This window comes from Plodia interpunctella, chromosome 10, assembly GCF_027563975.2.
Source record: "Plodia interpunctella isolate USDA-ARS_2022_Savannah chromosome 10, ilPloInte3.2, whole genome shotgun sequence".
Classification (NCBI taxonomy): Eukaryota; Metazoa; Arthropoda; class Insecta; order Lepidoptera; family Pyralidae; genus Plodia; species Plodia interpunctella.
Window position 1 is genome coordinate 8716018 of NC_071303.1, and position 15412 is coordinate 8731429.

The window sequence follows — 15412 nt, forward strand, 5'->3', positions numbered from 1 at the left end:
AATGCATGCTTTCTAAAAGTAAAAGATTTTAAGGCCAATAAATATTCAGTTATAATAAATATGAACCCACTAAAACTTTCAGCTAAGTACCTACACTTAACATGTCTTTTGAGCAAATGAACACAGAGTTGGCCATAAATGATTTATTTATACAAGGCGAGTTGTCGTTTTCAACAAATTTATCTCTATTAATCTTATAAGATTTATCATTGAAACCAAGTATTCATAAAAATATTAGAAAGCACTTTCGTTCATATTTGTTTTTATTATAAACTAGCTGCGTCCCAGGGCTTCGTTGCTGTAGTAATTTCGGGAAAAAGTAACCTAGGTACTTTTCCAGAAGTTTTACCTACCAAAGGTCTCACAACTAAAGATACCGAAGACCGTGCGAGGTACGATGGATACGAAGACGGTGTAGAAGAAAAAGTAGAAAATAAACCGAACGCATAGCAATTAAAAATGTTCAACTGCGAGAAAGAGAAAATTCTATCCATGCTTTCAATATGAAAGAAGTAGTTGCATTGAGTAACAAAAATACTTAGTCGTCGACCGCGTGAAAGACACGCTTTATAGTATATGCTTCTTCTTCTTTTCCGTGCCAATAGCATTTGACGAAAGCAAGTCAAATCCCAAAAAATAACTGCCTCAATGGGCTCACAGATTAGAAGCATTATTAAGTTATAATTTATTACACTATACAGTGTGTCGTGGACAAATCACACGGAACCTGTCATAATTATTTCCCCCACGTCTAGAATCCACCCACAAGTCCAAGAAAACGATCGTAAAGCACATCCGGGCACAATCTACAGCGACATCACTTGTTATATTGTTATACACTAACTCTTGGCCACGGTTTCATTCGGCTGTATAAGTCACTTGGTGTTTCGAGGCATGTCACAAAGCGCACCTGAGCAAGCTTATATTGGAGAGAATTTTCTGTATAATGAGTTTTGAAGCGCTCCTAAAATTCCTCTATAAGCGAACTATGAATGTCAATTAATTATAAATATTTTAATTTTCAACGTCGTGTGTTTCCAGTTTCAAATTTTGTGTTATTTTCGTTGGTTTTATAATATTGTAGGCTAAACAGTAGCTGATCATCAGCCGTCTGCCACCACTCTGTAATATAACTTATATGTCAGTGGAGCGGTTAACCTGCGCAGAAAATGCAAAGTACGCCATTTTGTCTGAACGACGCGGCGCGCAGGTTAAAGGTAACGTTAAAGTGAACTGGCGCAATGCAACTTATCGAAGGCTAAATATTGCTAACTTATAGTAGGAACTCCAGTATATATATTGTATTTTTCCTTAAGTGACTTTTACTATAAATTTGCCAGCACATTCTATGTTTGCCTTTGTTCCCAGATATCATGTAGACACCAGCAAGAAGGAATATATACAATGAAAGAACAAAATTACGATTTCTTATACTAAGTCGAATCAGCTGATCAGTCGAATTGTATGGGACACAACATTTTTTTGTATTTATTGACGTTGTTTTCTTTGGAAACTCAAACTCAGTTTCGTCATCCAAATCTGCTCATAAAAGTGCATTGAGAAATATTTATCTTGCATCGTCGCATGTTTGCGAAGTACCCTGCAGTCTGTTTGTCTGTCACATCTGCTGTCGTAAATCACTCATCAACAGATTAGACATCGCGTCACTGTGCCACTTAGATTAGCGTGTTAACTATTGCATGGCCAGGTTTCACGTTAACGGGATATCGGCATATATTTAACCATAGGTTTGTCAATGTCAAACTTTACTTTTTATAGCGAATCCGCAATCCTTCCTTCTTTATCGAATGTGTTATTGGTGACAGATTTTATTCAAGTCGCCTAAACGCATCTGACATAACTTTTACGACTATCTACCGACTATCAAGTGACAAATATTGGCATGAACACTTGTGAACCAGAGTCTAGGTATCCACACGATGTTTTCCGTCACGAAAGCATGTGGTGGTCTATGAAAACTACTATACATGTATACAAACTCATGTGTCCTGAGTGAGATTAAGAACATGAGAATTTCAATCACAGGTGAACGGTCTTAACCACTAGACCACCATCTTTTTTCGCACGTGGGATTGGACTGGATTATAATTGACCCGGAGATCAAAATTGGAAACTTACAAAAGTCAATTATACTTTGTAAAATAACTTGAATTATATGACAGCAGGATGAACCGATTCATTCGAAATGAGAGCGATATAGACAGATGTTTTCTTTTAATACTATTTGACATCTGTCATAAGACTCAAGTTATATTTTACAAATTATAAAAATTAATAATTTGTTCAACAGTAGCGACGCCAAAATCAGACCTGATTTTTTTCCAGTAACAAGTGTGCTACTAGAACATACTCTGTATACCCCGTAAGAGATGAACGTGTGATATTATTTATATATCAACGAATGAATTGCTTGTTGTTAATTATTAAAGATGATTTTGTTCAATCTTATCGATATATTTAATATTGCAAACGTTGAAAGACATCTTTCAAACTGTAAGTAGCGTAGTTTTGATAAGAAAATCCAGACAGAGCGAGTCAGAAATGTTCATTTGTCAGAATACACAAAACATGCTAAGATAATTACACCAAAATATTTTTCTTTTGCGAGAAGACGTGCAAAACTAGAAAAGAAAGAAAAACCTTACAGTTTCGCTTATCCATGCTAATATTAGAAATGCGAAAGTCTGTCTGTCTTTATGTCTGTACGGCTTTCACTATATTACAATTAACCACTTAAAGGTAACCAGTATACTAAATAATTAGTATAAAGATTGACGAGAAAAAGTGCCTGTGAAGGTCTAATTTCTGAATAAATTATTTGATTTGATTTGATTTCATTAGTCGTCAGCAAAAAAAGAATCCATTCATTCAAATACATCATCATATACGTACTCTTGAATGTGAACATATATTTGAGTTTCATTAGGAAAATTAACTTGGCTTTAACTTTAACGTTATTGACTGCATCGACTTCGCCGGTTTCAATACATTGCCTGCTCTGGAGCAGGCAATGTATTGAAAGATGGTCTCGGTGGACACGTTTCCATACTGAGTCAAGACGCAATGTTGTTTAATTAGTCTATTTGAAACTTATTTGAGCTCATCATTTCTTCTTGATGTCACGTTGTAACGTCAAAACTATTTTATCGGTTGCCGGACAGTACTAATACTGTTAAATTTGATTTTCAATAATGTTCATATATTATAGACTAGCTGCGCCCCGGGGCTTCGCTTCCGTGGGAATTTCGAGAGAGAAAGTATCGTATGTGTTATTCCAAGTTGTAATCCATTCTTATCCGTCCGATTTTGCGTGAAACAGTAAAAAACATACACACATACAGCCTCACAAACATACGTATGATATTAGTAGGACGGATTAAAATTTATTACAATTTAATCATTTATAGGCTATGTACTGGAAGGTCTTCAGGGTATATCATATGCGTGCTAATGATGATGATAAATGCGCGAAGTGTTGAAGAAAATGAAGGAAAACGAATCTTGGGCCCCGACACTCAACGGTCGAGAAGGAACTCTAAAAATGCTCACAATGAGAGAGAGAGACTACTCAAAGATTTTTTTTAATATGATCAATATTTTCTTGGAGCCTTACAGATGCTTTGCAGTGCCTCAGGGCCTCTTCGGGAATCGCTGCATTAGACGACAGTAAAAGCTTTTTGTGTTTATTATATATACTCTTATACAGCAGTTTAAGAGACTCAGTCGGCTTTTTTCTTTTTATACAGCACTAATGAAATTATATGCACTTAAGCAAAATTTATGTACACTAAAGATACCTGTATTTTATATAGGTTTCAGTAAGTGTATACATAACATGTTTCGTACATATATATATATATATAAGTAAGTATTTTATATTATATACTTTATTCGTTATCTTTATTAAAATGACTTGTTAAACCCTATTTGGTTGTTTTGATGGTAGTCGTGTGGAAAATTTAATGGTTTCAGACCAAGCAAGCATTATAGATAAGTTGGTTTTGTTGTTTTAAGTTCAACTCAATTCATTGCAAATTTACCCCTATCACCACGGCATAAAGATGCAGGGTGACTTGATACTGGCCAACTGTGTTTTGTACGTATATTGGACCATAATTCTGATTTCTATGAATATGAAGATTACTTCACACATTTTTGGTACTTCTATGAATATATCTGAATGAATGAATATATATCTTCACATATTTTTTTCACTTTGGTAACTACAAAATTTGAAAAAACCCTTGTGAGATTAGTTCTTATATTCATTTAAAACGCGCAGCTTCTGGTTCAGTTTGACTACAGGTTGGCTTGCGTAGATTCTGTATCGTATACAGACAGAGAGTTGGGTGTCGACAACCGTATGACAGCCCTGCCAGCTAATATTTACGATATCGCCGTCTCACGCCATTCAAACTTCACACTAGACGAGTGATACTATAAGTAAAGTAGCGAGTGATATGGTATGTTTCATGGAGTTTGCGTCGACAGCAGTTTGACAGCACTACCTAGTAATATTTTTGATATCGTCATCTGACGCCAACACTGGGCGAGTAGAATTATTAAGTAGAGTAGCGAGTGGGAAGGTATATTGCCGAGTTGGTGTCGACAGCCGTATGACAGCTAATATCGCCGTCTCATGCCATTCGAAATTCACAATTGGCGAGTGGATTAAATAAGTATAGTGATAAAGTATTTTACGAAGATCAGCTCTGTCAGATTTTAATGCAATATGAAAAAACATATAGAATGAAGTCATCGCTGGCAATATCCATTTTCAATTTGTATACCTCACTATAATATGACACGGAGTGTCGACCTTGTGACATTGCTGCGTCAAAAGATTATGTAACTGTGTAATATTACAAAAAACAGTGTTTTAAAGATAAATGTGAGTGAAAATGTATATTTATTTGCAAAAACAATGCATATCATATACATTACCCATACATATATTATATTTCGACAATATCGTGAACGCATGGCATTTAGTCTTTAAATTGAGCCAGTGGAACATACAAGAATCTAGCAATGTAAGAATTAATTAAAGTATCTGTGAAGGAAATTTTCTGAAATAATTGAGATTCTGATAAAAAATTTCCAGGTTTATACGACAGCTGTTTAATGACATTAAATGACCCAATCTCTCAATCATTACTCGACCAATCGGAACACAGCTAAGCGGTTTATGGCAAGTTGGCCTGTAATCCTAAGAACTATGTAGTGTTGCATAAAGTACAGATATCACAGTCCATTCATACCCTCAATCGGTTTATACTATATTGGAATTGAAAACGCGTTTCATTTGCATCTAATGAATTTTTATCAGCACTTTTTTCGATTATCGCGTTGCATTGCATTACGCCTTGTGATATCTTACTTCTATTGATCTAATCAAAGTCTTGAAGTGGAATTGTAAAAATTCTTAAGTGAAACGAATGTCGCGTAGACTTCCTTTAAAAAAAAAATATTTTGACCATGTGTGTTTTAATATACAAATGTTTAAATTATATAAGCACTTATCGTTAAGCAATGCGTTTATATTGGATTCAGCCTTCAAAAGTCCATTAAAAATTAATGAAAACGTTGAAATATTTATTTGGACGTCCAGATTCACAATTTCGAAAAGACCCTTTTGATATATATGTACATTAATATTGACTGTAAAAAAGTGAAGAAAAAAAAACATTAAAACATTTTTTTATATATACCAAATCAATTAAGGGTGCCCACAACTGGATCCGCGCTCCAATGGATATTTACCTCAAAGACCTCACGTTTTGTAATTTCTGATCATTTACAAAGTTGGCATTTAGAAAATCACGATTTAACGCAACTTCCTAGCTTCGAGCTATTTGTCAAGTATAAATTAAGTTAATCCAAGTTTTGCATTTCAAGTTAAGTGATGTTTGTAACAATGCTCTTATGGAACCAGTTTAAGAGTGAAAGTGTAACTGATATTGGTCTATTCTCACGTTGAAGGAAAATGTAAGTTAGGGCAATTACTGCAATTCTGTAACAATTTATTTAGTCACATATTTTATGTTACCGGTTATTGATGCGTTATTATAATTAAATAATAATAATTTTTGGCCGTCCAAATCAAAAGAGACCTTATGGCGCCCGGCACTTAAGTCATTATTGCCGTTGTTTTGTATTGGAACAACGGCAATAAAGACCTAAGTGCCAGCCGCCATAAGGTCCCTTTTGATTTGGACGGCCACATACAATATATATCAATTAGCTTTTTGACAATGCTTTATTTTATATCGGCCACTAGCTGTTGCCCACAGCTCTGCCCGCGGTAAACTATATCGAATGCGTTTTTCATACAAACCTTAGCATTTATTTCTCTTTATTTATTTATATTTCTATTCACGTTCATATTTTCGATACCATTTTAAGAAAATTCAATCACATCATACGATCTTTATAGTTAATTCTAAACCTGTATATCCAGTGAAGTGCCATCTCTGATTGGAGTCCCGGAAGATGCATTTCCATATTATCGCTGGTGCGTGGGATGGAGCCCTTAGCCCACGCGTGGCCTTGTGGACTTTGTGATTTCAGTTTTATAGTTTTTGTGCTTTTGGTTAGGTTATTATAAAAACTCGAACTCGCCTCGATTACATCTATTTATGGTTCCGTGCTGCAAAAGAAAAAACCTTTGACGAGAAAAAGTGTCTGTCAAGGTCTCATTTCTAAATAAATGATTTGAATTTGAATTTGAACTTATTATATATTGATTTAATTTAAATACTTATCTAATTTATTTGAAGCGCTGTTGACACCCGGAGGATCGAAAGGTCCCAGATTCGAATCGTAGTCGTGCCACATGAGTTTGTAAACCAATCTAACTCGTGTATAGAAGTAGTTTTCATCGACCACCACTTGCTTCCGGTGAAGGAAAACATCGTGAGGAAATGGTTCTGGTTGATTATCAACCTGTGTAATGGAGAAGTCAATGGCAAACCACTCCATTTATAGTGCCAAGAAAGACGTTTCATTCCATGTAATAACCACGACCCTCAGTCATGAGGAATACGACTATGAAATACTACATATATGAAATACTAAATTTAAATCTTCACAAAACCGAGAAGACATTTAAGACTATCACTCCCTTACTCGACGGGGAGTTTGTCTGTGTTTGTTTAAAATCGCATAAACATCGTCGAATTGTTATGTCTACGAACACGAAAATATAAGGAACGGTTTGTTTCTGTACAATTGTGTTACTTTGTGTCGAATGTGTCGCTGATTTTCCTGCGGGAATAAAACGGTGCGTCCCATTTGTTTTATGGAACATAACGGTTAAACTGAAAATAATTTCCCGACTTACCATAGAATCATAATCCTTGCCTTTTATAAAAAGAAATTTCCCTTTCGCGTGTCTGTTTTTTACGGTTTTAATACGGTTTTCACCAAATAGATAGTGTGATTTCCTATGGAAGGTTAACGTGTACAATTTATGTCGACGTTCGTTACTCAGTTTGTATGAGAGCTTTTATCATCATCATTTCAGCCTCTTTGTGCCCACTGCTGAGCACAGGCCTCTCTTCTCGTACGCCACCCTCCTCTGTCCTGTGCCTCTCTGATCCATGTACAACCTGCGACTTTTTATTATATCGTCCGTTCATCTCATCGCAGGTCGTCACACCTCTCTCGTCGGCCTTAGAGCTGACTGAATGGTGGCCTAGAGCTTTTATTAATCACAAGATACAACAACGATATATGCCGAAGCTGCCTGAGTTTGTCTGAATTGATTGATAGTCGGCATTAGAGAAAACGCACTTATATACATATATCGTCACTCTCGATTCCTCGTGCTTCCAGTGTCATTATCGGATGACACGCCACAGAGCCTTGTTCTGCGTGAAATAATTTTGACACTGATTTATGACAGAGCACATATTTTTGCCCCGACTTTCAGCTTATTCTAAAAAAATATTTTAGACGATTGCCTGAGCAGGATATTCGTAGGCTTACTTTCCAAAAATATAGTTTATGTCTAGAAATAATCTCTTGCGGGGATTTTAGCAGTAGCAGATCATCAAAAAGGGTTTTAGAATAAGCCGAATTTCTTACAGGACTGACGCCCAATATTGTTAGTTCCTACATGAAATACTTACATAATATTCACTTTATACGAATCAAAAACAACTCTTTAAGGTATAATTATCAATTTTGCATGGTGAATTCCACATTTGGCATCATTAAAGCGTATGCTTGTTGCAAGCGTGAGCATGACCACTCAGTGTGTTGTAATTAGGAATATAACAATTGCAATTTAATTTGTCTATCCACTAATTACTATCAAAACATATAACCTCACTATCATTGGAATGTGTGATTTAATCAAAACACAATAGGGTTCAAATTCATATTGTCCTAGTGTCTCGAAGATTAATAAATAAATCGTAACACAATCACTGAAAATATGTTTCTAAGTTGAATGTAATAGAGTATAAATTTGAGTGTTTTAGTAAAATCGATGCTTAATGCTTTTGTAACTAAATAATCGTGAGTCTCTTTATGGTAAAATGATTACAGAAAATCACAAATAGATATACCTAGTACTTGGTGTGGATTAATCACCTTTAATTAAGTAATTGTGGAACATTAATATTACATAATATTACATAATTCTAGGGTGTATTTTGTATTTTAACAAGCCATTGTGGGTGGACTATATTCTGTACATAGGAGATATATTAAAGAAAAATTGTTAAGAGTGGTATATATGCTACGAGAGAATACTAGTAATATGAAGAATGAAGTGCGCATCAAATTTGGCCTAGTCTTAAAGAAGTTGATTATACAGTCTGTCACAGAGATATCTGACCCCTCCGCTATTTTAACTCCATCTCTTAGGGGGTCAGATTTCTCTGTGGCAGACTGTACATCCATACTTACATTATAAAGAGAAAAGATTTGTTTTTTAGTTTTTTCTTTGTAAGGAATAAACTCAAAAACTACTATGCCAATTTTGATAAAATTTGGCACAAATATAGGCGAAACCTTCAGGATTGACATAGGCTACTTTTTATTATTGTTTTACCCGAACGGAGCCGGGGCGAGACTCTAGTCGTTTATAAAATGAGGAAACTAAAATAGTCCAGGAATTTCATAAAAACAAAGCGTCTTTGTGAAACATTGTCCCAAAATTTCCGCAGATAGGTAACTAAAATTATGTTAACACAAAACATTTTCATGAGTTAATATAAATTCTTGGGAATTTGTGTTTTCTCAAAAATACTTTCACTTAACTCGGACGCGTTAGATTTTTAGATTAATACTAGATGATGCCCGCGACTCCGTTCGCGGCATATACGTCACTCTACAGCTCTCTTGAGTTTTGACGTGAAAGAAGAACAAACAAACATACTTTCACATTTATAATATTAATATGGATGTATATAACTTTTAATGGCTGACAGAGTGCCGGACTAGACAGGAAGCTTTTGCCCAGTTGTGGGATACTGTACTGGAGGTAATATCCTACTAATATTATAATATATGCAAAATCTACTAGACGGATTGTTATACTGATATTCCCATGGATGCGAAGCCACGGGGGCAGAGAGTTATTAAAAGAGTATATACTTTACTTAATTTTGCCATTTTAAATGCCTGCGTTTGACACGAATTTTGAGTCTACCGCTATCTAACGTCAACTTTTAACTGGAACGTAATTTCCATCCAGCAATTGCCTTAGCTTCCTATTATAATGTAATTTATGCAAAACATAACCGAAATACGAACATTCTCCCCGAGACAATTATTAAAAACACGTCATAAATAATAAACTGTCAACATAAAAGACAAAAGTGTGCCCGTAATTTCCCAACGTCGAACTAAGTTAATGTTTGGTCCAAGTCATGAACAGGGGCGATTTTTTTAAATAAGTAAATCACTATTTAATGTTGTCAGCAATTTTTTATAGAATTTTACATATACATGTACAGGGCAATCGCGACAACTCAATCAGATTGCCGAAAGAAAAGACCTAAAGGGCAATTGTGCCAAAAACTTCTGTTGGACTGGAATTTGACCTCAATTGTTCCGGCATTTTTTTTTTTCGTTTTGGTTATGAATTTGTTTGTTGAATGAATGAATTAATTGATTAATTAATCAATGATTTATTTTTAAACTTGCACGTATACAACAATAATTTACCAGTTGGCTCCACACTAGGCTGCAAGCCTGTCCTGTGGCGGCCAAAAACAGATTAAAAATGTTGATTTTAAAAGCCAATGACAATAAGGTTTATTACACATAATCTATTAAACTATACATATTTATGTACTACAAAAATTAAATGAGAAGATAGGGATAGACAAAGTATAAAGCTCACTTCACGTCCCAGGTCATTAGTAGTGCTCTAACCAAGTGTTTACATTTTTCAGGGCTCACATTTTTTATGTCACACAAACGTCTCATTTTGTTATAAATTAAATTTGAAACAAAAGGTTCAAACCGGTGTGCAAACACGGTATTAACGGTGTTGTTGCTTTGAAAACGGCTACGTTGACTTATTTATCAGTTTAGATCCAAGAAAGAAAAAATATCCAAGTATTTTTGCGATACCAAAACTGTAAAATCAATTGAAAAACGATTGAGATCAAATTGCAATCTAGTTGAAGCAATCAGTGTGATTGCGGAGGCCTGTTTGGAAATATTTTATCAATTATTATAAAATATATATGGGTATGTCCAAAGTATATCGCTGCCTGTACAAAAATGCTATCTGTGATAATTTCAGCCCACATAATACAGAAATTGTATTTCCAAGTAAATTTTGTTGTCCTCCACTTGGAGGTATATCGACATGATGTGATTATTCTAACCGCTCGTACTGGGCTTGAAGAGTATGTAAGGTGTCATGACATCAGATTACAGGTACACCCACACGTTGCGAAGCCACGCAGGATTGGTATCACTCACTATTTCATGCTAAAGCCTCCAGTCATAAATTCCCCGCTGCCATCTATAAATTGCGCCAGAGATGAGACCCCAGGGGTCCACTAATTTATTTGAAGGCTCTATTACGACAAGTGGCAACTTGTCTGATAGGGTTTTATACATTTGTGTAATATCCCGTCTATTTACATATCGAATGCAATGTTTCAAATATGCTTTACTGCACTTATTTATAACTAGCTATTGACCGCGGTCTTGCTCGCGGAAAAAATAGCTTACGTTTTCCAGCTCTCAATTATCTCCACACCAAAATCTTTGATCTTTGATTTAACATGAAAGGACAAACGAAAAAACACACTTTCATTTTTATTATATATTAATGATTTGATTTAGGCTTGGCTAAAATTTAATCAAATTACCTATCTTAAAATTATCTCCAACTAACGCTTACAGTCACAAAGATGATCATGAAAAGAAAACAAGATCAGCTTATATAAACATTATAATTACAATAAATGTAATTTCTCACAATAAAATCGCATAAACGGCTGTCCTAATTTTAGTTACAAATACATGAAATACAAAAATCACAATTCGGATCTAACAATATGAAAGTAGAACATCAATGCTACAGGGATTCTCACAGCACTCGGTTGCGACGCCTCTCTTACTCCTGCCAAGAGCTCTGGCAGTTTCTACACTAATCCTCGGCCAATAAAAGTCATCATAATCTGGCGGAGAAATAAAATGTCCTGACTTTTTCTCCACTTGAGTTTTGCATAAATATTCTAAAGTGGCGGCCAGTCTCCGACCGCAGTACCTTTGTTTCTCGCCTGATGTAAAAGACGCCAGTCCGATTATAGCGAAGAAGACAATAATTTGGACTTTCATCCTGGGTGATTGTGATCTTGATCTCGTTAACAGGACAGCTTGAGTGGTTCTTTAGAAGGGGTGGAACGCGGTTTTATAGATGGATGAGACATTAATATTCATTGATGTTAAGTTTGGTGTTAAGGCGTGTATTCATTGGGTAATTTTGTTAGAGTTTGCTTGACTTTAAGTAACGATTTTAGCATATATTTAGTTTGTAGAAGATGTTTATTTTTTCACACTTTATTTATCATTATGATATAAAGAAGCATTCTCTACCAGCCAACCAACCTTAGGGAAAAACTGAAAAACAATTAGTAAGAAGTTACTAATATGTTTATTATAGGGTGATTTGCACTTTGTGCCGCTGACGTTTAGACAAAATGGCGTACTTTGCATTTTAGTTAATGCACGTTATTGTTAAGGTCATAGTTGACGGTGCAACCCACCCTTAGAATCCAGATCAGCTTTTGACAATCCATGACTTCAATTTAATAAATTTAAACCACAATTATTGTTAATTTTTTGTTACTAATTCCAGAACTTTCTATTCTTACGGGTTCTTCTATGAATTGTGGTAGTAACTAACATAAAGCTTGTACGATTTCATTGATGAAACAACCAACTAAAGAGATATAACGACGACGTAAAACTCAACGCTCTATGTCGCGTGTAAACAGAAAAAAGGATTTGATGAATACATGACTTTAATTATACTAATGAGGGTTGGAAATAGCCTGGGGATGTTAAGGGTGGAATAAAACCTACCTTTGCAGACGCGTCTAGGTGGATCACAGATAAAGATCCAAATAGATCCTTCATTATTTTTTGAGGAAACTAAGCGTAATGAACCTATTCATAATTGTATTTTTTGAGCTATGGCAATAAAACCTCTTGAAAATCGCCAATAACTTTTAGTAGATTTTACCAATCCGAAATCACAAATCATCATGTGATAAGGGTTTAAAAATTGTGGTTGAATCCTAAAAAAACTAATGTTGAAACGCCTCTTTTGGGCTGTTCTCGTCGCAGCAGAAAATCGAAGAGGTGGATGATATAATTTTTCTGATACCAAAAACGGTATAACGTCTAATTTCTAGATGTCTGTGGGGTAAAAGTAATGTTTGTTATTATCCAAGGGACGGTTGCACCGTCAATTTTGACGTTAAGTTTAACGTGTGCTGAAAAACGTAAAGTACGCCATTTTGTCCACACGTCAGCGGCGCGCGTGTTAAATTCAACGTCAATTTCAACGGTGCAATTTACCCTAATTATAATTTCGTCTAGACACGTCGTCACACTTGCGTGAATACGTCACTATGTGGTTCATTGATGCTGTTCAAAAACAACTATAAATAACGTTGTTTTGTTATCACAAAGCATAATTTAGTCCTAAAAAGGTCACATCCAGAGACATGCCGACCCTCACTTTGCACTATAATTTATGCATGGCTATAACAAATTGACTTGTACACGTTGCTATAAATTCTAGATCAAAATCACTTTCAGCTCATTCATAAATCTCTGTTCTCGGTTGCACCAGGTTTTGGTAAACATGATTTTGAAACTTCAACTTTTATTTTTCACTTTAGTGATGATGATGACATTAGGGGATGGGAATTCCCCTGCAGTTTTCATTTGTGGACGAAATATTCCTAATGCTTTACAAAACCTGTGTCCTCAGAAAAAAAGAGCGACTGAACTTCTAGAAGGTTCTCAATATGGAAGTGAATTCCCGTGGTTGCCTAAAATGAAGGCAATGGAAGGTTTTAGAAGGAAGCGGTTGATTACTGGCATTGCCTCTGAATGTTGCGAGAAGCCTTGCACTATATCTGAACTACTGGCCTACTGTGAAGCGTAAACTATTAATTTATTTACTTAAGTTTAAATAATGCTTATAACTGTGTAATAAAATATTGGGAACATTGTATGCAAAATTTTCTTTGAATATATTTATATGCTAAGTATTTCTTTTTGTAATTTATGTATACCCCATCGTCATATTTATTTTTGATATTTCAAAAGTTACGTTGTCTAAAATCAAAAATATATTGTAACTTGTAAAACACCTGCCACCTCACAGATTAGAAAGCTGACACCATAACAACAGCGTTTGTTTTACGAGTTTACACATAACATGTCCATATATGAACAAGAAATTTATAATATATATATATCAGATAAAATTATTTCCAGTCTTTATGTCCTATTCTGACAATTAGCTATTCGACTGGGTGAAAAAATACAATGTGTGTAGGTGTTTAAATAATTAAACACGATAATTAAATGTCACTTTAATTGTGTTGTTAATTACGAGATTCCCTATTTTTTTGATCTCATCTAAGCACCAGGTTTTTTCTGTCCATCAACAAGCCGTCCGCCTAGCGACGAGCGTAGAGGATATTATTCGAAAGGTCCGCGTTACAATGCAAAATTTCAAGACGATCGGTTAAGTAGATACGAGTAAATAGTGACAAATAAATAAACATTTATAATATTAGTTAGGAATTGTAAGTTAGGATTAAGATGCACAGATATATATAACATATATATCTATATATACAAATGACACAGATTGAGTTAGCCCCAAAGTAAATTCGAGACTTGTGATAAGGGTTACTAAGTCAACGATACTATATTCTATAACATATACACATATAGATAAATATCCAAGACCCAGGTCAATCTGAAAAAGATCATTTCCCATGTTGCTTGACCGGGGATCGAACCCGGGACCTCCAGTGTTGCAGTCGGGCATGATGACCACGGAGGTCGTCGTATAGATATGAAAATAATGTATCATTTTACACTCTAATGTAGCTAACTTTAAACTACAGGTATTCTTTTATCACTAAACATTTCCTCTTCGATGAATACCATAATAGAATTACCAGTGATAGAATCACATCATTAACTATAAAAAAATAACATTTTCGAATATAGTTGGAGGATATAAATATCATCGAAAATATTATTTCTATCCTTTGTGATTTGACATCCTTGTCAAAACTATTATGAATGTAGGTAATACATACAATGTTATGACGTCATCAGCAAGAGATTACTTCCCATAAAGCATGACAACAAATAAACCCAGGAGAAACTAAACAGTCGCAAGATATCTATGTGTATTATATTCTTTGTGAAATCTATCCCATAAAAAAGCTAAAGCATACTTTGAGCTGAAGTAATTATGTTCGGTCTCGTTTTTCAATACCATATTTGTAAAGTGCGACAGTGATAAAACTTACTTTAACTTAAAGTATGCTTTAAGAATAACAGGATATCACTGCTATACTGGTGGTATGATAAAATTACAAATTTTCAACAATATTCATATTTCAATCTCATATCAAAACGACAGCATTTACAATCTTACACATGCAACGAACCAATATACTTCTAAATTTATTAAACGCCTGAAAAGTGCACCCAATCCCACAGTCCAGCTCCACGCGTGGGCAATCAATCCCACTGATCGACAGCGCTGTAACAAGCCGCGGTATTTACAACATCATAAACTCGACTAGTTATGTCCCGCGGCGCGCCTTGCAGCGCCGTGTTATCTGCGCCCATAAAATGGAAACGGGAATAACAA

At 35.0% G+C, this 15412-nt stretch overlaps 1 protein-coding gene and 1 long non-coding RNA gene across 5 annotated transcripts in view; both read left to right on the forward strand.

Annotated features, from left to right (window-relative positions):
• The window catches only part of LOC128673276 (netrin-B-like), a 145290-nt gene that overhangs the window by 32947 nt on the left and 96931 nt on the right, over positions 1–15412 (forward strand). The window lies entirely within an intron of this gene.
• Positions 1–15412, forward strand: part of LOC128673293 (uncharacterized) — a 43326-nt gene that overhangs the window by 474 nt on the left and 27440 nt on the right. The gene's annotated exons all lie outside the window — the stretch shown is intronic.